The 26,474-nt window shown below is 38.5% G+C and overlaps 1 long non-coding RNA gene across 1 annotated transcript; it reads right to left on the bottom strand.

The window, feature by feature from the left end:
* Positions 1 to 4,703: 4,703 nt before the first annotated feature.
* Positions 4,704 to 26,274, bottom strand: LOC106029220 (uncharacterized). Its single transcript, XR_010051500.1, has 3 exons — positions 10,810 to 26,274; positions 9,696 to 9,768; positions 4,704 to 9,050 (listed from the first exon to the last, which is right to left on the bottom strand). It is a non-coding gene; the product is annotated as an uncharacterized LOC106029220 (long non-coding RNA).
* Between the last annotated feature and the right edge of the window lie 200 nt (positions 26,275 to 26,474).

Genomic DNA, 26,474 nt, shown 5'->3' with positions numbered 1-26,474 from the left:
GAACCAGAGAAAAATAGGAGCAACTGGACCAACACCTGCAGATAGGTTGGAAAGATACGATACTTACACGCAGTAGAGAAATAATCAGCTATAATGAAGGAAAGCTTGAGGATTTTGTAGGTAAAGGAATACAACTTGAGATCAAGTCCAGGAGAGAGAAGGTTCAGAACCACTTAGGTAAAGAGCAGCGTGTCCCCCAATCTAAAAACTGAGGGAGTTGGTGGGACCCAAAATGTGCACCACCCTGTGGGAGTGAAAGGGGAGTAACACTCTTAAAAAAAGAAGGCAGAGGATATTGTTAATAGTGTATCAGGATTTAAAACCCACATTGCTCACACCACTCTGTTTAGATAGATTATATTCTGTTCCAGTTGGTCTACTTGTACTAGATTTGAGGGCACAGACAGCTATCCCCAAAATAGTAGGACATAGTATGGCAATCATCCTTAATTTCCTACTAAGTTAATCTGAAGCTCTATATAGTTTACACTGTTTTATCATGACTGATCTCAGTTGAATCTGGTTTGTTAGATCGCTGTTTTATATTGACAGATTTTATTCAAATCTGTTATGATTGATAGTGTCAAGTCGTAGAGTACAGGCAACTACCCTGAAGATGACAAGATTCACCAGGATACCAACTCTGGTTTGATTATTACCTGCTTTTGAAGTTTTATACTGTCTACAATGGTTTGTTTTTATTAATATTGTTATGTACTGCTATATTCAATAATACTATGCCTGATGATATGGACAATTCTATTGAAGACAACACAGTAACCATTGTAGATCACCTTGTACTGTGGTTCTATATGACTTTTTTGTTTCATTGTTTTATAGGAATTTGTTTTGTCTTGTCTTGCTATGCTTTGTTTTCCCCGCTAATACAGAAAGGATAGAAATACATGTAGAGACTCATGCATATGTAGAACCTAAAAACAGTTTATGAGAACTGATTATATAACATGATGAAATGAACAATTTGAAGAAAAAGAGACACTATGATACCTAGTGTGATTCCATAGCATCATGATGTGAAATCCAACAATACTATTCTCTGTTCAGAGTGATTTTAGCCTGTTTTGTTTGTATAATTTCAACATGCATGAAGATATGGACAGCTTTGAGACACAATGACAGCCATTGCTGACTTCCCTGTTGTCTGATCTTGAAGACCTAAAACGCCTTCCTCATCTTGTTCAGATCAGTTCTACACTATGTTGTTTCGTGTGAATTCTCTGTATATGAAGATATAGACAACTATTCAGAAGAAAACAAGAGACAATATGATAGATAGTGAAGATCTCTGATTGTCTTGCTTTGAAATTTGCTTTTGCATTGCTTTCTTATGTTGTTTTGTTGTGTTTAATTTTTCCCTTTTTAAAATAAAAAATTTTAAAAAATTAAAAAGATAACTTCCTTGAAGCTGCATAATGTAAATACATGATGCCTAAATGTTGAGATACAACCTCCTAGAGATCAGTGCTATGTCAAAAGTTTTCTTTTCATTCAATGCCAGAAAAATGAAGTCTACAAATTTATTTTAATGACAATGATTTAAATATGATATATTTAAAATTTTCCCAGTTTTCTTGTACAAGTAAACAAGTTAATGAGTTTCTAAAACTGTTTGGATGTAAATGTCTTTCAAACTCTGCAAGCACACTTTTTTTGGGACCCTCAGCCAAAGCGAGATGTACAGAAAGAAAATCAGAGAGTGCTGCTTACTATGTGGTACTATTTTGCATCGTGAAAATATTCATGAAAGAAGCTTTCTGGATGAATACAACTAGATATCCACATTTGGGACAAAATATAATAAGGTAACCCACTTTAGAAACAAAATAATCAGTATGTATCATACATACAAATTCATATATTTAATATTATAAACTCCTAAAAAAACAAATTTGCTTTTTTTCTTAGCTATTTTTCTCATTACTGATACAAAATACCTGACACCCAAATTTAAAGAAGAAAAGGTTTACTTGGCTCACAGTTTGCAGAGCTTTAAGTCCATAGCTGACTGACTCCAAGGCAGGGCAGCATGGCAGCGGGGGCAACACAGCAGATAAACAGTCCCTGGCAGGGTAGGCAGGAGGCAGAGAAGCTGTGATGGCAGCATTAGCGCCCACATTTCCTCTTCAGGCTGGTAAGCCTGTGGATGGGTGCCATGCACATCAGGAGGGGGCTTCCCTTATCCACGACCAAAACTATGCTGATTCAATCAGTGGACTAATTTAGTAAGTATCATACACCCTTAATCCCCATATCACACAGCCTAGAAACAGCCAACTCTGAAAAGCCTCACCTATGAGTACATGAGGCTTTGGAGCCACAAACCGTAACAGCTCCCAAAGTTACTCACTATAAATCTTTTGAAACCAAGAAAATGTTGATTCATATATATGTACATATACATATTATATATGTGTACATACATATATATATATATACACACATATGCACATGTATGTAATAAATCATGATATGCTAATAGTAAGTTGCTTCAACAACAATGTAAATCATTTAAAATCAACACATCAAATATCAAAATTATCAATGTGAGTCTTTTGAAATAGATTATTTGACCACAATTATATTCTGCTTTTCCACGTATCTCTTTTTTTGGGGAAGTGCTCATTTCTTTACAAAAAGCCAAGATTCTCAGATAAGTATTTCTTGTAAAGAGACGTATAGGATTTAGTTCAGGCTTGGAAGATAATTAGTAAGTTCCATAAATGGGTTGACCCTGAATTCCAACCCTTGAGATAAACCAGGGATCCAAATAAAATAAGATAGTCTGGCTCAACTTCTGCAAAATTGTGCCAAAATTCCATCTTTAATTGTTTTTAAAATAACCATGTACTTTGTGGTGGTCAAAGAGAAAATTATCATATTACTTTCTGATGAAGACTATGGTCCAGGTCTTTCTCTTAAGTGAGATTAATTTATTTTTTCTCCTGGCTCAGTATCTTCAATTCAAGAATAACAATTGCAAATCTAATTATTGGAGAAATTTTTCAAAGTGATATAAAATATTCAAACTTCTGAGTAAGCACTCATAAAATTCTCTCCCCTTCACTCACCCACGCCAACAGATCCTTTTTCTTCTTACTATATTGGGCACTGTGTTTTAGATTTCAAAGGTAGGTGGGTTTTTAACAAATAAATATGGGAGAAACACATACTCCTCAGTTGATTCTCAAATGGTCAGCTCTGCTAATGTTTTGTAACTGGGGACATATTAATTTATTGAAAATCATGTCATCTCCAAATATTTGTGAAATTGCAAAATTCAGAGGAAATTTTCATACATTATCTACTATAGATAGGCATTCTCTCACCTGATTGCTTCCCTCCAGCTGAGCCAGGAACAGGGGTTCTGAGGTCTGTCCCAGGAGTAAAGGCAACAGGACAAAAGCTGGGAGCGCTATCGCTAGACAGCAGGCTTGGCCAAGCTCTGAGCCTCCCACAGCTCCAAAATGATCTGGGCGCAGAGCCGGGCAGCACATAGAGGAGGTCAGCCACCAGACTAAGTTATAAGTTAACCTATGGTCTGTCCTGCCCAGGACTTTCGGCACCAGAGAGGCTTTCAACTGCCCTTGAGTTTTCTATATATTTTTTTTTTCTTTCTTTGTCCTTTGTTCTTTCTTTTTTTCTTTGTGATCCTGGGGAGTGAATCCTTGTTCTGACACATAAGCAAATGCTCTGCACTGGCCTGAACCCCCCAGAGCTTTCTAATCTTATCAAAGCCCAGTATTAAAGCCTGGAGGTTGGAGAATTTTAAGAACAAACTTAATTCAAATGGTACACTGTGTGACGTGCAGAAAGCAATAAAGATTTCCCATGTACTAATTAAAATAATTCCCATAAATACTTAGGTTTTTTTCTATTTTGGATATTCAGGAGAAAATAGTTTTCATTCTGAATTATGTGCTGACAACTGTTTTATGAACCATTTTCTGCCAGACAGCTCATAGCTGGAGTAATAGTTGAATTACAACTAGCATATTTATACTTACGTGCAATGTTAATTATATAAGCTTAGTTTTTCTAAAATCACAGAGAGGGTAAAGGCATAGAGAATAACATAACTGAACAAATATATGTAAAGCAGAACTGATCTTGATATACATTGAAAAAGAAAATAACCTTGTCAATAAAGGAAGTTATTCATAAGAGGACATTTGCAGGAATCATAAGAATTCACCTGCATAAAAATTTCTATCAAAAGATTAATTTAAAACTATGTAGAAAAATCCCTGCCTATAAAAGGTTGCATAATTCAGACACAGCCTTTTCTACATCTTTATGATGCAATGTGTTAATGTGATGAAAACAGCCTTCCATAAAAGACTAATAACCACACTGTGAAAAACGGGACTAGTTTGTGTTTTCAGAATAATATATATTGTTTGTAGCTGAATAGACAATTATGTGCATTTATTATATGCTTAAATACATGTAGTCATTAAATCCTGCAGCAGTCATTTTGAGAAAGATGTGAAGTAGGAAGTATATTTAATATTTATAATTATAATACCACAATATCACCATGTTTAAAAGTCTTATACTTCTAGACAACTAAAACTTTACTAGCTATATCCCAGAAAATACAATAGTATTTTAATTTCTTCATTCTCTCACAACGTTAAAGATACCTGACTTGGTCACACAATTTAGTAATACAGAAAATTGCATAATTTCATTTTTTTTTATTTTTAAAAAAAAATTTAAAGGGAAAAAACACACGAAAATCAAAAATCAATTGAACAAATTTTTAAAAAGGCCAAAATCAGCAACAATTAAAAGCCAATAATGATATGGTTTTCAGAACAAAGTGATAGGAATTTAACAATGGTTGTTATATTGCATATTGCTATCTTCAAAATATTTGCTCATGTTACCAGATACAGGCATGCAAGATTGATCAAACAATATTTTTTCCCATTGAGCAATTTCTTTCAACTTTTGAATCTTATTTACTTTCAATTTCATATGTTAATGAGGCAATATGGTGTTTACACATGCAAGTCTGATTTGTTTCAACTATAAGTATGGTTTCTAGTTGCATCCATTTACTATAAAAGCCTCTAGTTTATCCTTCATTATGGTTGAGTAGTACTCCATTGTATAAAAGTATCACATCTTTTTATCTGTTCCTCAGTTGATAGGAATTTGGGTTGTTTCCAAGATTAAGTTATTGCAAATTGTGCTGCTATAAACATGGGTGCACATATGTCATTGTGGTATGATGTTTTCAATTCTTTTGGGAAAACACCCAGAAGGAGAATGGCTGGGTCAAATGCAACTTCTAAGCCTATTTTCTGAGCAATCGCCACACTGATTTCCACAGTGGTTGTACCAGTCTACACTCCCACCAACATGGAGGAGGGCTCTCCTTTACCCAGAGCCCTGCCAGGTTGCTTTCTTGGTAACAGTCATTCTTTCTGGAGTGAGAGGACATCTCAATGCCATTTTAATTTGCATTTCTTGAATGACCAATGATAATGAACTGTTTTTCATGTATTTATTTGTCATTTGTATTTCTTCCTCTGAGAATTGTGTATTCATCTCAGATGTCCAGTTTTGGATTGGGTCTTTGAATTTGAGGGGACCTGATTTTTTACTTATTTATATATTCCAGAAATCCTTTGAGTAACAGTGGGCAGAAATCTTTATCTCAATCTGGTGATTTCTTTGGATGTGCAAAACTTTTTAATGAGATGAGATCCCACATGTTGATTCTTTGAAGTACTTCCTGTGCAGTTTGGATCTTGTTCATGAACTCTCTGTCTACCCCTACTTCCTTGATATTTCTACCTATTTTGTTTTATAGTAGATTTAGTGTTTCTGTCTTAATATTTAGATCTTTGATCCACTTTGACTTTAGCCTAGTGCATGGTGATAGGCATGGGAATAGTTTTAGTCTTTGGCATGGAGAAAGCCAATTTTTCCAGCACCATTTATTAAACAGGCTATTTTTCTACTAGTAAACATGTTTGGTACCTTTGTCAAAGCATAAAATCAGTTTTAAATGTAACATGACATCTCAATGACAAACACTCAAAAAGAAGAAATAATTTCAGTGCAATTATTTAAATTGCATTTTGAAGAGACACTAAATACACCTCATTATATACATTTTAACAATTTACATATTTTATACAAAAATATTTTATTTTAAAATTATTTTAACTGATACATAGAAAATTTGTACGTTTCAATACATGTATATTTGTATTTATATGTCTGTCCTCAAGAAGTTCTTTTTGGTGAAAACATTCAAAATCTTCCCAGCTCTTTTGAAATAAGCAGTAAATTATTTTGATGTATAGTCACTCTATGGGAAATAACACATTAAAGCTCCTTCCCCGCCTATTTAACCATATCCCACAGATGAGTGTTTCCCTGTCTCTTCTGCCCTGTGTAAATATTTTTAAATGCAGTACTTTATGCAAAGATAAATTTACTACACAATGAAATATTCAGAAGACCTCAAGAATAATTTAATCATATCTATTTCTGCTTTGTGTGCTGGCCTCGTTTATTTATTCTGCTAACAGTTTCCTTTTCTGTATCATTAGCTCGATTTCTTCCCATCGTCTTTCTTTTCTTCTTTCCCTCCTTAACTGCTAACTTGGTCACACTCTGGCTTTAGAACCCACATATGTATGGTGAGGGATGTGTCATTTCTCATGAGTGATTATTTCTAGAGAATTGTCTTCCACAGAATGTAGACATTAAGTCTTACAATTTATTTCTTTCTGACACGGGAGAAAATTTTGATTTTAAGAGTAAATATTTCTGAACCAGGAAATACAACAAATGCCAGGACTCTCAGGAGGACACCCAAGGGCAGGAATGAATGGGAAGCAGTGGGAAGGAGGCAGCCATGAGTTCCCTTCCATCTGCGTGAAGCAGAGCTGAAGGGCAGATGGGAGCTGGGGGCGGGGGGGGGGGGTAGGACCACAGGAAAGCGCTGACTGACAGCGCCTCCCTGGACTACAACGGAATATAATGATCAGTTCGTTTAAGTCTCATTACAAGTGTTTGTGATCAATTGCTAAATACGAATAAAACACTATTTTTTGGTTCTAAAGCTGCGAATTTTTGCTTCTTAAGTTCATAGACTTAAAACTCCTCTGCATGATTGAAAGTCAACTCTTTATTTCATTAAAATACTTGAACTGAGAAATTGAGTTTATTCTGTGCCTAAGGAAAAAAAAACCCTTAGATTTTTATGCACAATTAATTTTAATCCAGTTTTGATCATTAATTAATTTTGTATATATTTCTTTATACTTGCCAAACCCTTGCTTTACTTGTTATGGGCTTTGTTTGATGATTTTAAATTTCATTTTAAGGTTCATGAATTGGAAAGCATTTGATTCACTGAACTGCATGAGAACAGTCAAATGTAATTTATTTTCCCAACAGTGTGCCAAGCTATAAAAGTTACATGACTGAAGGTAAGTAAGGTGTACTAAAGAATATGAATGGATGTTTGATCAGCCTTTGCTTCCAAGTAGGGAAGCTGTTTTAGTACACAAATCTAAAAGGAAACACTGTAATAATAGCCCACTGTCGAAAGATGCTTTTATAAAATTGAGTTTTTGTTTGCACAAGTGTTTCATTGTTGCTAAAGCAGAGGATAGGAATAAGTTTATCTCAGAATTAGAAGGATCCTGTGAATTATCATCCTAGCAGTGCTTTTCTTCATGTTATTATATGGTTGGGAAAAAAGTTCTTTTAAATCTCAATAAACTGAAAAGCCCATATAACATACAGTATAGAAAGGGGTTGAGATGTGGGATGATTGAGCATCTGGAAATCTTGCCATTGTTCTGGAATGTTAAAATAAGAATCAAAGTAATATTAGCAAAAATATTGGTGTCAGAATAAAAAATTATCAGAGGAATATAATTTGGAAGGAACAACTAGATACACATAGAAGCACAAAACTAAAGTCTTGATGCACACCCCAAGACACCACGATTCTGGAATTTATTACAATGAATAATTCATGGAGCATTTGGAATTGATCTTTCTGCTATATTACGCATTCATGAGCTATTTTTAGGGGGGAATGTTGTGGCTACTCTCGGTCACTACACTTTTTAGATGATGTAACCAAACTAGAAGATATCAGGAAAGAATTAAAAAATGAACAAATGACTGAACCTGAGGAAAAGTTTGAAGAATGACGTCATTTATGATGTGGAAGCAAGTCTGTGACATCCTCTCCCTGGTGAAACTAAATACCCAAAGTGCTTTCCTAAGATTGTAACAGTTTTTCTGCGTGCTAGTGCTACTTAGAATAAAGGTAAATTTAACAAGATAATGTTTCATTGTTATATACACCCCCTAAATTAAGATTCTATGTGTTTTCCTTTTTTTTAACTTCGCGGTAGAAATGCAAGAAGTTACTGAGGTAAGCTTTCAGGATAAATCATCGTCCTTGAGATCTCACTGTAGGGTGCTGTCTCTGTGCCAGACCCACAGAGTTGCTTGCTGGTGGTTTTGTGAAGGGGCTAAGCAAGCATCTTGCATGTTTCCGGTGGCTTTAGATCCAGGATATTGAACTCATTAACTCTCCTCCAGCTAGGCAGGTGAACTGGAAAGAAGGTGCATAGCATCCTCTGAGTTTTCAGAGTCATACAGGGGCGATCACTAAACCTCTAAGTGTGTGGACACAGGCTCAGAGCTGCAAACACTCTTGGCAGAGTGTTTTGAAACAGTGCCTCTAGGGATGGTAGAAACTGCAGAGTACCACAAGCACAGACCATAGCTGGATTCGGGGAATCTGAGCCGGTAGACATCACTGTTCATTTCCTTCTGGAAGACCTCAGTCCTTGGAGTGGCCCCTCAAGCACCTTGTCCACCGTGGGGTGGGGCTGTCAGCAGAGACACCAAGTGGTCGGGAGAAGCAATGACAGCAGAAGCTGGGAGGGATGCAGAAGCCCAGCACCGCTGCACTCCTGATGTGGACTTTTGGGGCTGAATTAGAGAGGCGATTGCATCCACGGCCTGAGTTGGAAAAGAATCTATGCACGAGAGCGCACATATTTAAAGAACACTTTTTCAACACAAAAGGAATAATTTAAACCCATCAAGCTGTCAACTCACAGTGATTTACAGGGCACCCATTAAGTCATTCATAATATGCCCAGGGGAGATTAGAGTGTCCTGTTTTCAATACCCAATCACCATGCACCTCCATCTAAAATTCAAATTTTGTCCAAAATTCTTTCCCCCCTGCAAAGTATAGATTCCTCAAAGGGGACCTGGACATGTCCTGTGTATCATCAAGCAATCTTGGTCACCATGAAGCATCACAAGCATTGGTTCACCACATGATACCATGAATGCACCCACTTATCTGGGGTCTGGATACTACCCTTCAATGGTTTAAAGGTTAAAGCTGTTTGAAAACCTCACAATGAAAATTATAGTACTATACAGTGTCACTGAGATACCTTCCAAAGATTTAAATAATTCTAAGTAAGAAATTATATCAATTAGACATAAGTGCTTCCAAGAAATATAAAAAAATAAGAATAGTTGCTAGTTATTTTTTACAGATAAACATGGGAATGTCCTGGAAAGGACATAAAAGCAAGGAAATTTAAAGACCACTAATAAAAATAGATGCAGGTGTGCTTAATAAAATATTATAATCTTGGACTCACCAATACCAGATGAAATTTTCCCATATGCCAAGTTAATTTCACACTGAAAAATCTGTCAAATTATTTGATCACACTAAGGGAAAAAGGAGACATAAGAAGAAAATGGCATGATTATTTTAATAAATTTAGGAAAATAATTTGACAAAGTTCAACATTTACTCATAAAAACTAAGAATAATAGGGACAGAAGGAAAACATATTAATTTATAACTAATAAAACTTATAAATATCTTTTAATACAGCAACAAACCTAGAATAAAAAGTTTATGCGATTTTGAAACAATGAAAACATTCTCTTGGAATTTATAATTAAACAAAGATGTCCATTCACAATATCTCATTCAATATCATACTAAGCATCCAATCAAAATAAAATAAGGAACAAAGGAAGTAACAATTTTAAAGAAAAATAAATAAGACCATTATTCATGGATCTAATAATTTTTACCTGGAAAATATAGAGAACTTATGATTAGAAACTAGAGGCAACTTGATCAGGTTTATTGGATGTATGCTACATTGACAAAATTGTTTGTAATCTAGTTAACAAAACAAAAACTGCAAAAGCAAGTTGGAGAAAATGATATTATTATATTAGCATCAATAAGCAACAAATCTGTAGGACTAAAACTATCAGAAGGTTATGTACCAGAAATTAGAATCCTTATCACAATTATTCGAAGGTATAATATAATGTTTTTCTACAAAGAAAAAGTAAATGTATTGCAATCATCATGCAAATCTTTTACTTTTTTAAAATAAAAGTGGCAAACCTAATCTAAAATACATGTAGCAAGGCTAAAAATAGCTAATGCACTGTTAATGAAGAAAAGCAACAGCCCCTATGAAATATCATGATCTGTTATTACAAAGCTACCGTAATTAAGCTGAGGCACTATTTGTACAAGGAGAGCCCCAGTTGAGCAACAGAATAAAATAGAAGGCTTAAGTTGTCCCTAGCATACGGTCATCTGATTTGGAAGATGCTCTGAGACATGTGTAGCCTGTATCTTTCACAGAAAATGAAAAACTGTTCCCTCAGCTGCTAAAAATGCTGGCTGAGGATAGTTTCAGCCATCCTTCCTGGCAGTTGTCTTGGCTGGAGAACACTGACTCTTTCGAGCTCATGCTCACTCCTGGGCTATGTGTGCTCCCCACTCTAGCAGGGAAAGACGTGGCCCCCTCCTCAACGCAGGACAGCTCGGAACTCTAGCCTTCTCCGTGGAATCCACAGAAGCTTTGTTGGGATTGCATGTCAGCTCAGTGTCTTCCTCTGCTCTGTCCTGGCTCCTTTCTCAGCCTCCCACAGTTGTGGAATCCAAGGATCACTCTTCTATAAAAGTCTGCAAGTAATCGGTGTCTCAGGCTCCGGTTTCTTGGAGAGCCAAACTGCAGCAGTTAATGCCAGGAGTGCTACAAAAGCAGCGGTGAAAATGTGATTTCAGAGCTGGATCAACTGCTCTCTGCCTGGAGGATGACAGCTGCGACTACTGCAAGTCCCCCGAGAAGTAGAGCCTGCTGCAGCTGCCGGGCCAGATGTGGTCTCCTTCGCTAGACTAAAGCAACAGGTGCGGGGCAGATGACCACTGATTTGATTGATGCCTTCTTTCCCACTCCAAAGAGAAAAGAGGATCGTAAAGAGTCTGTGTTTACTTGGCAGAGGAGGGACATTAATAAACACTTTTAGTTTTGCCCTGGGACTATGTTAACTCCCTTGCCCTGGGTCATGATATGGTTCCAAGCCATCTGAATGTCTAGATATTCCACACAACATCCTGCTCTACTATGTTGATTTCATTACCCTAAGTGGACCGGATCTGTGAGCAGTGAGGGGCACACTAAACCCCTTGATGCTCCCACGTGTGGGAAATGAAAGTCCCCAGAATTAAGGCTTTTGTCACACCACTAACATTTGAAGGGTGCAATTTTCCTTTACTCTGCAATTGAAATGGTAGATTCTTCTATTCAGTGTCTCCTGCCACATAGAAAGAAAAATCTGAGGAAGATGAATTTGTGCTGAGGAGGCACCAAGTGTCATAGGTGGAAATACTACTGTGTCTTACCTCACATGATCCAAGAGTAACTACTTAATTTCTTTATTTGACATTGAAATGGACCCACAGCAGAACAGGGCTCTGCAGGAGGCCTAGCATGCTCCCTGTGACAGGCAATGTGTCAGCAGCAAGAGGGGGTGTGAGGAGTTTCTATGGAATATCTTGAAAGGAGGCACAAAGAGCCTCAAGACTATGGACCAATATGGTGCCACTTTAAGCAGATGATTATGTACCCTTTGTGAGAGTTTCTGGTGTGTTACTGTCGTCCAGGGAATGATTGATTAGAGAACTGACTACATGGCCAGAATTACTTATTATAAGTGGGATTCCATTAAATCTACTACATAATGAGGTCAAATGCAGCAATCATCCATTACTGTTGTGTAATGAACTCAGATAACAGCAATGCTCCACTGGAAGTGCAGGTGCATCTTGAGGATCAAGCCTGATGCAGCTCAGAACTCCCTGCAATCCAGCATGAATAATAGACAAGCAGGAAACATTCCAAGCCTGACTCCAGGTTTGGTCAGCATGATACATGAGAGAAAAATCTTCCTAATGAGCAGAATTTTGGCCAGGTAGCTGGTCATCAGTTTTATCTAAAAAGAGAAATGGCTTTGAATTAGAAATGCATTAAAACCTTGGATTGCAAATAACTTATTCTGTAAGTTTTCCGCAAGACAAGCAAACATTTCTAACTCATTTTAAATTGAAAATAGAGAAGTATGAGAATTTTCTTGCATAGGAATAGTATGTGACACTGAATGTCACAAGATCACAATTGAACTGAATGCCCTCTCTCTCTCTCTCTCTCTCTCTCTCTCTCTCTCTCTCTCTCCTTTGAAGGATCATAAGTGATAATTTCCCAAGAGCAAGAGGTTAAGGCATTCTCATCTGCAGAGGAGGAGGAGAAAAATATGGATGAATCCTTCATTTCAAATATGGTAAAGCAGCACTTGAATAAGGCTATATAAATGAATATGATTTAATGACAACACAATGTCACATTTCCTAAAATCCTCAAAAAGAGGCAAAATCAAATGTCACTGGAGAGGTTCCTTGTTAAAGTTTTACAGAAAGAACAAGGTTCCACTAAATCAGCACATAGTAGGCATTTCCTTAGTGACAAGGACGTTGTCCAACAAAACAACCTTCCTCTGTCTTCTCTCTCTCATACAAGTCACAAAGATTTTCAAAAGTAAGTGCAGGTTAATTTATTTTTCTTTATGTTTTGTATTTTTATTATTTTTGTATTGCCTTAGAGTATGTAATCATTTTTACATGACTATTTTGGAATGAATTATCTGAGTCTCTACTTTCTCTTATGGGAAAATTCACTTTGATATCCAGGTACTTTGTATTACAAACATGGGTCTAGAATGAATTTTGCTCACAAGCCTAAGTTTTGCTATGTGTGGATTCACGGTCAGTGGCAGTTAAGGAGCCGGGAAAGGTGAAATTGGAAGTAATTAGGAGAAGTAATTCTTGAGAGAAACATGAGTGGGCATATTGAGATGGAGATTATGTGTGAAAATCTGTGTCACATGTTAATGACCTCAAGAGAATATCCACCAGAAAGAGGCACTAAACAAGCAAATAGACAAAATTACCCAGGCAGTTGACATCAACCAACTTCTGTCATCAGCCAGCCAAGTTCCCTTTCAAAGGATGCAGGAGCAAAATATTCATGGTTGTAGGAATAAAGACTCAGCATGGGCACAAGAGTGTGGGCTCCTATTTACCAAGACCAAGTCACTCTTCCTGTCAAGAACAGAGTGTTCCAGAAGCAGAACCAATGCAATATTCATCACATTGTAGGACATTTTGAGGAGCTCCACCTGGCATTGGTGAATGAGCTGATAGTACAGGGTCCTCCATGTTAGAGAACCAATGGATAATTTTAGCAGGGAAATACACACATTCAGGGTGAGATTTTGTGTTTTTCACAAGTAGAGACTCAGAAAATATCATTGATGAGGACTTACAAAATATTTCATCCACCAGCGTGGGGTCGACATTGCTTTATTCATGTGACCTACTTTGTGGGAGAGAAGATACAGGAGTGGGTCTGTGACCACAGGAACTTTATATCACTAAGATGAGAAGACTGTACAGCAACTAGCCGGAACAGAAAATAATGACTTCAGTTGTAGACCTGAGCTCAGATGCAGACTCATAGGCTGATGTTTCAGTCATTTGATGTCTTAGAGGGGGCTTAGGCATGCAGTGGCATTGTTGGTTACAGGTTTCCAAGAAGCAGCAGTAAGCAGTAGCAGGAAAGCTTTGGCCAAAGCAGCTTTGGCTAAGTACATTTAGCCTGTCAGACTTCATTTCTAACAGAGCTAAATCCATCTGTCTACAGTATGTACTCAGCATCAGTGCAGTGTGTGACACCTGGACAGTTAGATCTTGCCCTAAAGTGAGCTTGTCAGCTTTTTTCATCAGAAGGACAGTGGCTGTGAGAGACAAAGTGGGGGAACAGCCCTTAATGATTGGATCCAAGTGTTGCACAGGTAGGACACTGGGCACTCCCATGTGCTGAGTGTCAGAGTAAGTAAGCATCATTGTTTTTGTGAACTCAAGGATCCAGATTCTACAGAAGCTAGCAGCTCCAAGAAATTTACAGAATTTATTTTTTATCCACCAATCATAAGTACAGTGATCTTCTTCAAAGTGGGTAAACAAGATTTTGAACCTCTGTCAGGTTGAGTCCATATTGTTTAACATTTGAGTCCAGAATGAGGGTCTTTGCAAAAAAGAACTGGCTGGCAGGAACGAAGAGAAGGCAGAAGAAATTATTGTTTAGGTCTATGCAGGCGTATCAGCAAGCTGTGCATGACAGAGGACTAAGGCAATATACACGGAGGGTAATTGTGGTGGCATTGGCAGCTGGGAGATGTTGCCCAAGATGATTAACAGTCTATCAGGCTGATGTGTGGCTGGATGTCTCTTTTTACTTCCCGTGACATCTGATATGAATGGAGGTCACAGTAAAGTGGCATGGTTGATGGCCACGCCCAGAGTTGAGTCTTTAGTTTGTCCCTCTGGGAGGAAAGTTTTCAGAACTTCAAGATTGTAGTTATCTGTTTCAGGCTGAGGCAGGCATCACCTTTCTCTTGGGTAACAGTTCAACTTGAAAGTGTAGGGTTAAGCAAGTGGTAGGCTGACTGGATGGTGAAAGAAGATGTCTTGCCAGGTTGTGAGTTTGTGCCTGAAAGAAGGAATGAGACACGAGTGTTCTAGTTGCACTGGTGATGGTGACTTTTAAATAGAAGGAACTTTTGAAAGTAGAGAGTTCTGTTTCATTGTCTATCAGGAAAGTCACAGGTTTGTCCCAAAGTTTGCAAGAGTGCAGGCTCTCAGGGACCCAATTTGATGGAGCTTGATCTGTCCTATCTATTCAGGCCTCATTTTTCAGGAAGTCAGTCCAATTTTTCCTCACCAGAATGTGGAGCCCAGAAAGAATTTCTGACAGTCATCTCAGGGCAGAGTCTGTGTGGCAAAATGCAGGCAGTGATTACTTGGAACCAGTTCAGTTGCTGGAAGTAGATGAGAAGGGGTCAGGTAGTGAAGTCACAGGTATTGGCAACAACTGTGGTGGCTGACGAGGATGCCAAGGTAGAATTTTCAGGCAGAATGGGCCTCTTTTTCTGTCTTGTTTTCTGAGATACAGGACACAAGTGAGGAGCCATGGTGTCAGGCTCTGACACAGATTGAGCCAGGAGGCAATATAAGGAAACTGGTGAGGATGACCATGTTTGTTGGGCTTTATCATTCTGTTCCAAACTTGATGGGAAATTTTAGCATCAAGTTTCCCTTCAGATGACCAATCCAAACTAAGATTTGACCATTTAATTTCACAAAATCTATGGAACTTTTGAGGTTTTATTTTCATTACATAGTCAAAGTCAATGGGCAATTTTAACATCAAAGACCATGGTTTACTCTGCTGAAACCCATTCTATCTCCCTATTGAGGGTGTTGTGTACTCTTGAACAATGACACAACAGATGAGGGTGGGCACTTCTCAGAAAGAGACCATTCAGATGCCTATTTGGCTGCACCCTTCACCACAGGGACTTAGGCATGGCTTAAGAAGAAGTTAAGAAGAGTTTGAGGCCTCTGTTATGCTACTTGTTAATCACCATGGAACCACAGGTGAAAGTCAAACCAGCCACTGTGACCAGGGTTTTCCAGTCTTCGTGCATAGATGAAGCAGCCTTTTGCTTACTGTTTCTGTTCCACTCACTCACACATTCAGTCAGCAGGCACTCAGAGGTTAAACATTCCAACTTCCCTTCCCTTAAGGGTGACTTTAGTTAACAAGAGTTGCTCAGACTCCCTGTCTGCTTGAGCTGACCAAGACTAACAAACTAACTGGGGTGCCCCCAGGAGTCTTACTGGAATCAGGCAGGCATGCAGACATACAAACAGACAGATTGTGTCCTTCTCCTTTTGGGATTCAATGTGAGCTGCTCAAGTGGGAAACCAGGAGTCCTCCACCAGACCTCAGAGAGGACTTGAGAAATCTTGCAGGTGTGCCTTCCTGTCAGGACTTGGAGAAGTTCTTGCTTCAGCAATGAGTGCCATAACTGGTGACCAAAGAGGTCAGCATGGTTGGTCTTCCCAGTCAATGCACCACATGCAGTGGCAAGCAGAAACATGGAAATGACACCCAGGATTTGCAGACGGATTTATTTACATGGAAGGGCACAAAAATCATCCCCAGAATATCAGTTTCAGATTTCTGGTGGTCCACGGCTTATATGGGATAAGCAAACAGGAAGGTACAGAGGCAGAATGGCTTGTCAACTGGGGACTGGTTTATACAATGTGCACCATAGTGACCAGCTATGAATCATAGTGACCAGCTGTTTCTAAGAGATCAGAAGCAGCCAGAACTGGAACAGGAGCTATTAGCTGAACAACCCTGAAACAAGGGTTGATGATTTTCTATCTAACTCATATATCAGCAGTTTCCAAGCATTGCTGAAAGTCTTGTGGCTGCATTCCTTGGTTAGATCACTCTTTCCTGACTTGAGGAGAACATTCCTAATAGATCCCTAATTCTGCTCATGGAGACAGACTTTGTTACCCGTCATACTTTGTGGTTACTGATGGGCCTTCTGAAAGTTATTCCTTGTCTAATTTTGTGACTTCTTCTAAACTGATAATTAAATAACATTCCCTCTTTGGAGATGTACCACCTCTGTATCACACTTACTACATATATAAGTTTGAGGACCCAAAGGTTTCCTCTTTTTTTTTTTTTTTTTTTTTTTTTTTACTTTTTAACAGATTCTAATCTATATGGAGTTCATTTTGGTGCCATTTTTGACAGACATTCTTATTATTTTCTCCAAGCATAGACTCAATTTTTCCAAACCCACTATGGATTAATTTTTTTCATGCTAATTTAAAAAGTCACCCTTACCATAAAAATGTATTATTGCAAAAGTGTCAAAATAGTCTTAGACTCTCTATTATATGCCATTTGTGTTTCAATCAACAAATGCAGTGGCTTCAAACAGGAATTAACACACTTTATGTGCAAAGATTTTGCAACGTTTAGCCATTTTTATATTTTGTTTTGTTACGAGTAATCAATATCCTCACTTTTGAATTAGTTAAGATAAAGAAATTTTTTCTATATTTGTGTATTTGAAGAGCTGTACAAGTATAATTTTGTATCTGGTCAAGCTAAAACAGTCAAATCATCATGCCCTATTTACTGACAACATAATGTTATCCTGATTAACTGTGAAAATGGAGAGGCTTATTCATTTTTTTGAAGAGGAACCAGAGAATAAAGAGGCCTATTCCTTAAAATATGTTTCTGTCTACTTCTCAGTGTCAGAGAAATGAAATATATTGCTTCAGAAACAATGGAAGTAGTATTAGGTTTACTGAGTTTCGTGCTAACATGAACATTCTAGTTTCTTTTGACCTTATTAAATGTTGGCTTACTTCCTCCCCTCCCCCATGCTTTTTTCATCTTCTGGATCAATTCTCATTTGCAGTTACACATTGTTTTAAAGCAGCATTTAAGCATGCATAATGAAAGCAATAGAACTTCAGTAAACACCAAACACTGCAAATTTTAAAACATACTCTTTCATTAGCCTAATGAATCCAGGACTGTTTTTAGCTGTTTCATGAGTTACACTGTCCCTGATTTGGAGTCTAATAGAGATATCTGGTCTTGGTTTCCAAATGGAAACAATTAATTCAATCAGTGGTACATAATTTCTCTAAGAATTATACTAACCAAAATGGAATGCAAATAAATAAAGAACTCCTTCTGGAAATTCTTGTATTTCACTTGATAACTGGCCAAAACAAACATACAAATAAAAAAGTATAATTTTCTAAGAGCTATAGACTAAGGTTTTTTTGATGTTTGTTTTCTTACATGTATGTTCTATATCAGAAAAAAGAGAAATATGTTGTCTTCTTGATGTTTAAATATATAATTTACCAGGGTATTTCCTAAAATTAGCGATAAGATTTTTATAATAAATAGCCCTTCTGACTTCATTATAGATTACTTCTAAAATTAAGTAGATGAAATCCAATTTGTTTAGTTGTTTTGGTACTGGGGGTTGAATCCAGGGAGCTCTAAGCTGCTTGCTTCCTTGAGTCAAACTTTTAACTCTAGAAGGGTCTCAATCAGTTGCCTAAGCTGGCTGTAAATTTGTGACACTTCTGCCTCAGACCCCAAGCTGAGGTTACCTGCATGTATCACTGCACTCAGAAGAAACCACCTTTGATTCATTAATCATTTGGAAAAGATTCTCTACAGACGCTGCAAAATTTCTTCCTTTGATCCTAATACAAGCCTCTCTGCATTTAAAAACACTTTTCTTTTGTTCTGCAATCGAGTTTCTGGTGGCTCAAATATTCTCAGTTCCATTGCTTCAGTTTGGATCTGAAACGTCCACCAGAGGTCTCTGGGTTAAGGGCTTGGTCCACATCCCATGATGTTATTAGGAGACGGTGGAAGCTTTGAGAGATGGGGTCTATTTGGAGAAAGCAATCGGTGGCCTTTGCTTCCTGAGGTGAAAAGGTCTTGGGCCACGTTTCTGTCACAGTGTTCTGTGCTGCCATAAGCAAAGCAACAGGCTAGTTACCATCAACTGAAACCTCTGAAACTGTAAGGCAAAATAAAACTGTGCTCCTTCTCAGTTGTTTTTCTCAGATACTTTGTCATTGTAATGGAAAGTTAAATGATAATGATAATAATAATAATAATAATAATAAAATATATCAGTAGAGGTGGATGCTTCTTGATAATAGTTACTGTTGAAGCAGCTGTTCTTGTGAAACTGTTAGCAACTTATGCATTATTTTGTTTACTTAGATTAAGTACAAATTAATGATTATTTAACAACGGCATCAATATGCACCTAGTTCTCAGGTGAAAGGATAAAGACAATGTGTGATACTCAAGTTTTGTACAAAAATCACTAAAGGAGATATTTCCATTTTTAAAATATTCCACAAATAGTCTTTTAAACCAATTGTTTTTTTTAAGTAGTGAAAAGAAACTAATGTAGTACCGAACTGAAACAAAGGTGGTATGCTATTTAAGAATGGCAAAGTCACTTCAGATTGATTGTCAGAGAAAATTCATTGCATGTTTGCTTAGCCTACTGTAGTGAAATTCTTTAATATTTGGAAATAATTCAAAATTAGCATGTGGTTTTGTTAGTCATACTGTTTAATGGTAAGTCTCCTCATGCTTCATCTCCTCCTTAACATTCTTTAATGGCTTTCATAATCTTCAGAGAACAGGAAAATAAACTCTTTAGCATGGTGCTCAGTGTTTTCATTAACTGTCTGTTTTTATCTTTTCCTATCTTCTTCCCTACAGACTCCAACCATGCCTACAGTGTTGGAGTACCTATTTGTATTGTACTTGAATGAAATGTTCATCATCTGTGAATTCAGAACGAAAATCTTTATATCAAAAGGCCTTTGATCCTGCACATTCCTGTGTTGCAAAGTTTATCCCAGTGATTTCTTCTGAGAAATCTTTCCTGAGTGCGCTATGGAAGCCAAGTACACCACAGCACTGGTGATTGATATATGATAACTTATACCATACTGATTTAGCAATAGCTGATGTTTCCTCCTCCTACATTGTAACACTTACATTTAGCACCCATTTCTTACAAATTTTTATCTGAGACTCACGTATCATTAATGCTAGAGGCATATTAGATAACAAAAACTCTTTTCATTAAAAGAAAATTAAGTTTAAAATCTGCTACATAGTATTCCTTTAAATTTAACTGGTAACATTCTTACATTAAAAATACTGTTCTTGATATATTATTTTAACCCTCTATTATTTCTCTTTATAAACTTACAATAACTAAATATTAAGCTTCATCAATTTATGAAATAAAAACTAGAAAAGTAATAGAGTTCAGTTTATTGGAACTAATGAATAAGATAATCGTCAAACTTAGCAATGCCCTTTGGACTTGATTCTCAGTTTAGAGCTGATTAAAAGCTCCCGTGGTACTCAAGTCACAGCCCAAACATTGGTCTGCCTTAAAATTTCCTCCACCAGATTAATTATTCTGCACTCAGTCTCAGTCTCCCATAAGGCCTCAGGATATAAACAAAATGATGACAAATTTCCTGACAGAGCATACCACACCTGATTCTTAGTTCAACTGAAAAACTGAGAGGAATCAATTGTAATATGAAAATAGTTCTCTGATATTAATTGTGTATTTGGATCTTGAAAGCAAGAGATAATAGCAAAATCAAGACTGATGTTGTTGGCAAGTTTTCAAAGATAGATTTCTTGAGTGCTTATTCAACTGAAGTTTTAAGTCTGCTTTGGAGAGCAGAGCAAGAGCTGTGAACATTTGAGACCTGTGGCACTGTGGTGAAAAAAGCCATGGTCTTCCCCACACTGAGGGTCATTTCTAAGCTTGCCTCAAGAGGTAACTAAAACTGCTACACGCACTGAGAACTGCTTTCACAAGAGATTCTGTCTGATTGGAAGATCACTGGGCTTGTGTTACTAGTCCTCTCCGCCTGCCTTCAGCATTGCTTCAGAGAAATGCATGGCTATAAACAGTCACATGCTAACTACAAAAAAATACACATCTCCCAGACACTGATCTGAACATGGCAATCACTTAGTGATATCTGTAGGGATACAAACTGTTAAAATCTAGGATATTGATATAAGTAACTTTGAATCAACCTTTATAACACTGAATAATCAACGTGTTTATTTGTTTTCAAGGCACATTTTTTTTTATGTCTTTTTCATTTTTACCGGTACCAGGGATCGAACTCACGACCGCCTGCTTGCAAGGCAGGTGCTTATGCCACTGAGCTAAATCCCCAGCCCCTACAAGGCACATTCTTAAAACACAGTATAATAGGTTTACACCAGGAGGTGGTTTCTCTCTCTCTCTCTCTCTCTCTCTCTCTCTCTCTCTCTCTCTCTCTTTTTGTGAAGGACTTCAGCTATAAGTATAATTTATCTAAATGCTGTACCATGTAATATGGGCACTTCTTCAGTGAAAGTTGTGACAAAGCATTACAATTTCTATTTGTACCTGTGGTGGAACCCAGGGACTTGCACATGAGAGACAACTGTGTATCACCGAGCTGTACCCCAGCCCTGCAGGTTTGCAGGTTATTTGAAGTGCATATACTTCCAGCCACAGAGAGATCCCTGATGGGGAGTAAACAGATGGCAGAAGGGTAGATGCTAAGCTGAGGGTCTGTTTGCTCCAAATTGTTTCTTCAGTTCAGCGAGGCAGAGCACAGCGCTCAAATTCACATGTAAGAAGAATCTGGTCATACTTCATATTCCTTGAGCTTACTGGACCATCACAAATAATACAGTTCTTAGGTTGAATATTAATGTTACTCAGTTATCATCAAATGTTCTTGTATGTACTCTTTGCCATCACAAAGTATTTTGATGAGCCAGTTTCCTGATGTAGGTGTACTTGGAAGCAGACATATGTCTCTAATAGGTTAGTAAAGTAAAGAAGAGTAGAACTGATCCCACAAAGTTGTTGAGGAAATAATACATTTAAAGTAATTTGCATAGCATTTTGAAAATGATGCATTACATCCTCAATAACAATAATCATTAGTATTTTTATTATCTTTTTTGAAAAGAAAGACATTTGAATGAAAGACATTAATCTATTAGCTAATCTTTAAGGTCATTTTGGAGTTGGGAAGAGCCTGGTCTAGTACTAAAATAGCCCATTTGGATCCCTTTTCTAATCTGCAGCTAGAGTTCTCTATGGGCATTGATATGGTTTGTGTCTGGATGTCCCCCCAAGCCTCAAGCAGTGGCTGAGGCTTGCATTTGTGATTGGCCCCTTGTCTAGCAATGGTACTTGTGATATGAGCACTGCATCCACCCAGGTGCAGGGAGCTGGCTTACAGCATAAGGGAGGGAAAGCGGGTACTTTCCCCATTTGAACCTTTTTGCTCTTGTGCCACGCTTCCCAGTGCTGGAGCTAACTGAGCATGGAATGGAATCATGCTCCCTGCCTTAGAGCCAGCTGAGTGTGGACTGAGACCTCCACAAACTGTAGGCTAAATAAAGCTTTGCTTCCTTAATTTTGGGCTTTAGGTATTTTGTTTCAACAATGAGAGAAAAGTAACCAAGACATGTATGTCTACATCTAAACACAATCTGCTTTCTCTCTCTGATGTGCAACTTCACCCACAGGTTTTTTGTTTGTTTATTTGTTTTTTGGGGGTGCTGGCGCTAAAGTGAAAGGCCTCACACACACTAAGTACTGAGTAACACCACTGAGTAGCACCCTAGTCTGGGGAGCTGGAGCCTTAATGTTGTGATAGGTAATTAAAGGTAAAATAACGCTATATCTCTTCTCTTTCAACTCTGATACCCAGGATAAATTAACTTCCCTTTCTGAGCTTCACATAGGTATGTGAATAACTTTCAAATAAATCTTGAAGTTTTAAAAGCATAGCATGAAAGGTGTTTTTGTTGTCATTTTTCAGGAGTGAATAAAATGTGCCTTTACTTGAAAGTTAGTTTAAAAGAATGAATTTATTTGAGAACACTTCTGAATCAAGAAGACATATGAAAGTGATCTTGGTTATCAAATAGTTCTTGTTTTGTTTTAATAAGGGTGTTGGATTTCTGCTGCTATGAAACCCAAGGTAAAGAACTTTTAAGGAGAGTTTTATTTTAGTCAGTGTTTTGAAAGGTCTTAGGCCATGCCTGTTCGCCTGTCTCTCTGGCACTGTGATAAGGTAGGAAATACACCAATTGGGGTGCACCCAGTGGAGGGGGTCTGTTCATCACGACAGCCAAGGGACAAAGAGAGACCTCAGTGTTCCCTCACCAGCACACTCTTACTAAGCTCATTCCATCCCAGTGGGCTTCACCTCCTTACGGGTCCATCACCTCCATGGTGATTGAAAGAGAAAGTCTTTCATCCCTGGGGAACATTCTAGATCCGAAGCCTGGAAAGTTTCTTATCAGCATGATGTGTGTAAATTCTTCCTGTTTTTTAAAATTCATGAATAGTGCTTAGAAGATACTGTGTAACTGACCCATTATTCTCTTCATCTTCTTGTAATCCTGTCATCTATATTTAAACTTGTTATCTACTTTGAAAAAAAATAACAGATTTCAGAAACAGGTGAATATACACTGTGGCTTGTGACTAGACATCTCCTGAAAGCCTCATGTAGATCTAGAGTGTGATTCTGGGATCTAAGGTGTGTGATTACTAACTTAGTCACTGATTGGGTTGGTGTAGCTCTGGGTAAGATTAAGGGTGCCTCACGATGAGTGTTTGTGCTACCGCCCTAAAACCATGTAGCCTAGATAAAACATAAGGGCCAGAACGAGGGCTGCTGGGGTCACATGTCACTTGCCACTTGTTGCTTGTGCTTTTGCTAAAGTCTGCCCACCATGAACTGCTCTCCTCTGTGATGCCCCTCCTTCAGGTCACTCTGCCTTGGAGTCTGATTATGGACTGAACCCCTACAACCTGAGAGCTGCACAAACCTTTCCTCCTTTAACTTTGGATGTCAGGCAGTTTTTCTCAGCAACAAGAGAAGTAATTTAAGGCAATATGACCTTACTGCAGGTATCTTTGCCTATAATGGCAAATGGACGGAACTTTCAATTAAAAAACTCATCAATATAACAATTCAGGCTATCATTAAAAATAAAGAAGGTTCATATAAAAAACAAAGATATTTTTAAGGCTATTTCAACAGGGGCAAGTAGTTATATGAAAAAATGGTTTATAATAAAGATTTCTCTTCTTTGTGTTTGATTTCCTAAACATGCAATATCTAATCTGTTTCTAGAATTTATGAACTAGTGAAATAAAATTTTATACATACATAATACATATAGCAGGCTAGGTCTGGATATTTGGAAAGTAGGATTCCTAGTCAGTGTTTTGATATGTCAGTGTTTTAGCCTATAAAACTTTTCAAACATAAATTCAAAGAACCAAAAATAGGTAGAAATTGATAGCAGGGCACTCTTAGGAGCCAGCTTTTCATTACTGTCACTAAAACTCTGAACACAGTACAGGTTCTTGCAACATACCAGCCCAGGGGGTGTCCTGTCATGGCAGGAGTACCTGTGTCTAGCGGTGTGTGTTCCGGCTCCTGCTGATAAAACTGTGAAGTTCAAACCAGGGCTGGGCTCTAATGATCTAATCCAATCATTTCCCGAAGACCTCACATCTGAAAACCAGGCTAGGATCCCTTGTCTACCTACTTAATGTCATTAGCACAAGACCTTAGGGATTGAGCCTCTGCATAGGTTCTGGGGTGCAAATCACACTGATGCAGTAGTCTCATTAATCAAAGTCTGTGGTCCCATTAAGCAATGAGAGACAGCAATGGAATGTAATTATTTGCAGCTTTTCTTCTCTGCACCAGACATCAATTAACCTGCTGCATTCCTGGAACAACTCTTCAAATCATGCATAGTGTTTTCATTTTGCTGATAAGGAAACTCAGGATTTATAGGCGATAAGTAACAAGGCCAAGGCTTAGCTTTTATCCATTCAACACCATTATTAAGAAACTTAAGAAGCATCAATGGACAGTGAGCTAAGATTCTAGCTGAGAAAGCATTGCAACGACAGGCTGTAAGTACACTGAGTGAGACAGAGTAGCAAGTACCACGAAAAGGAAAAAGAAGGGGATTAAAAGGGATGAGAAATCCCATGGGAGAGTTTGTACTTCTCAATGACATTCCATACCTCGAGGGTGGCATCTCAGCAAGCTGATGTTAGGCTGTGAGACCCGAGGCCTGGGAAAGAGCATGTTAGCCAGAGGGAACAGCTAGAACCAACGCAGGAAGTCGGCAGGATAGGAGTAGCTGGAGCCAGCAGCCAGGGGGCAGACAGGCCAACCAGAGTCACTGCCACACAGGGAGGCAAATGACAACTGGGCTCCTGCATGCGAAGTGCCCAATCATCTCACTGTGGGGCTGGCTTCTGGGCTTTCGGCTGAGGAATTACACAGTATGACAGGACACCTTGGAAGGGGCCCTCTCTGACTGCATGGCTGCGGAGACTCAGAGATGCAGAGCGGAACAGATAGGCAGGAGGGCAGCTCACAAGCTACCATGGGAATCTGGTTCCAAGATGAGAGAAGATACTAGCTCTGTCCAGGTTGCCTGAAGCAGAAATAAAAGTAGCTGGATTCTGGATATAATTTCAGAGCAACAGGACCTCTGCAAGGACTGTCTGGCTGTGGGGGGTGAGGAAGAGGAGCCTTGGCCACCTCCACAGGTTTGGACCCCAGCAATGAGGAGGGTAGAGCTGTTTGTTGTTGGCAGAGAAAGCTGAGGGGGAGTGAGCCTGGGGAGAAGCAGGGTTCAGGTCTGGACCTGCTGGGGTTTGGCACATTCACTGGATGGAAGACGAACTGCTGAGAAGCCCTTTGGACACTCAGCGTGACTAGTGTGAGAGAAAGGCATAGGTTGGAAAAATACATCTGAGAAACCAGCATGAGGCCTAATGCCTTGCCAGTGGAGGACATCACAGGGAGCAGATAGAGGTAAAGAGAAGTGGGCCAACTCTGGAGCGAATTGGGGAAAATCATCTTAGGCCATCACTTTACAGACTCCCCTTTTCATGTTATAACTATAAATTCATAAAAGCAGATCATTTCATAGAAAAAAATTACAGTGTGCATACTACCCCACAGGCCTGGAAGAGATCCTTTTTAGGGTCTCCGATGTAGTTCCTAATCTTTGGGCAAAACCACCTATGGAACCATTCCAACAGTGGGCACCTTTTCCTACGAGTAATATCATTCTCCACGGACGGGGGCCACGTCAGAGGACAGGCTGGGCAAGGTGACCAAGTCAGATGCAGGCATCTCCAGCACAGAAGTATTTCCAAACCTGTGCACGTGATTTGGGGAGAAGAGAAGCCTGCTCGGCTCCCTTACAGGAATTCAAAGATCTTGTGATGTCAAACTCTTAGGAACCCCTGTCCCTTGGACAGCAGGTGTCAGGTGTCTTTATTTCAACACGAAAAGGATCTTAGCCGTCCTTACGTTGCAGATTCCGCAGAAATTAATTAATAAAGGTACCTTATCAGGCCAGTTCTCCTTCATAGACCTGCCTGCCCCCGGGTCTCACCGGCCCCGCTGCAGGCCTGCGGGGAGCAGCGCGTCTCTCCGCAGAAAGCAGGGCACGCTCAGCCTTGGGGACGCG

This window comes from Cavia porcellus, unplaced genomic scaffold, assembly GCF_034190915.1.
Source record: "Cavia porcellus strain 051 isolate PalLab524CR breed Dunkin Hartley unplaced genomic scaffold, mCavPor4.1 scaffold_14, whole genome shotgun sequence".
Lineage (NCBI taxonomy): Eukaryota > Metazoa > Chordata > Mammalia > Rodentia > Caviidae > Cavia > Cavia porcellus.
Note: the sequence above shows the minus strand (reverse complement) of the source record. Positions and strands in the feature narration are given on the sequence as shown.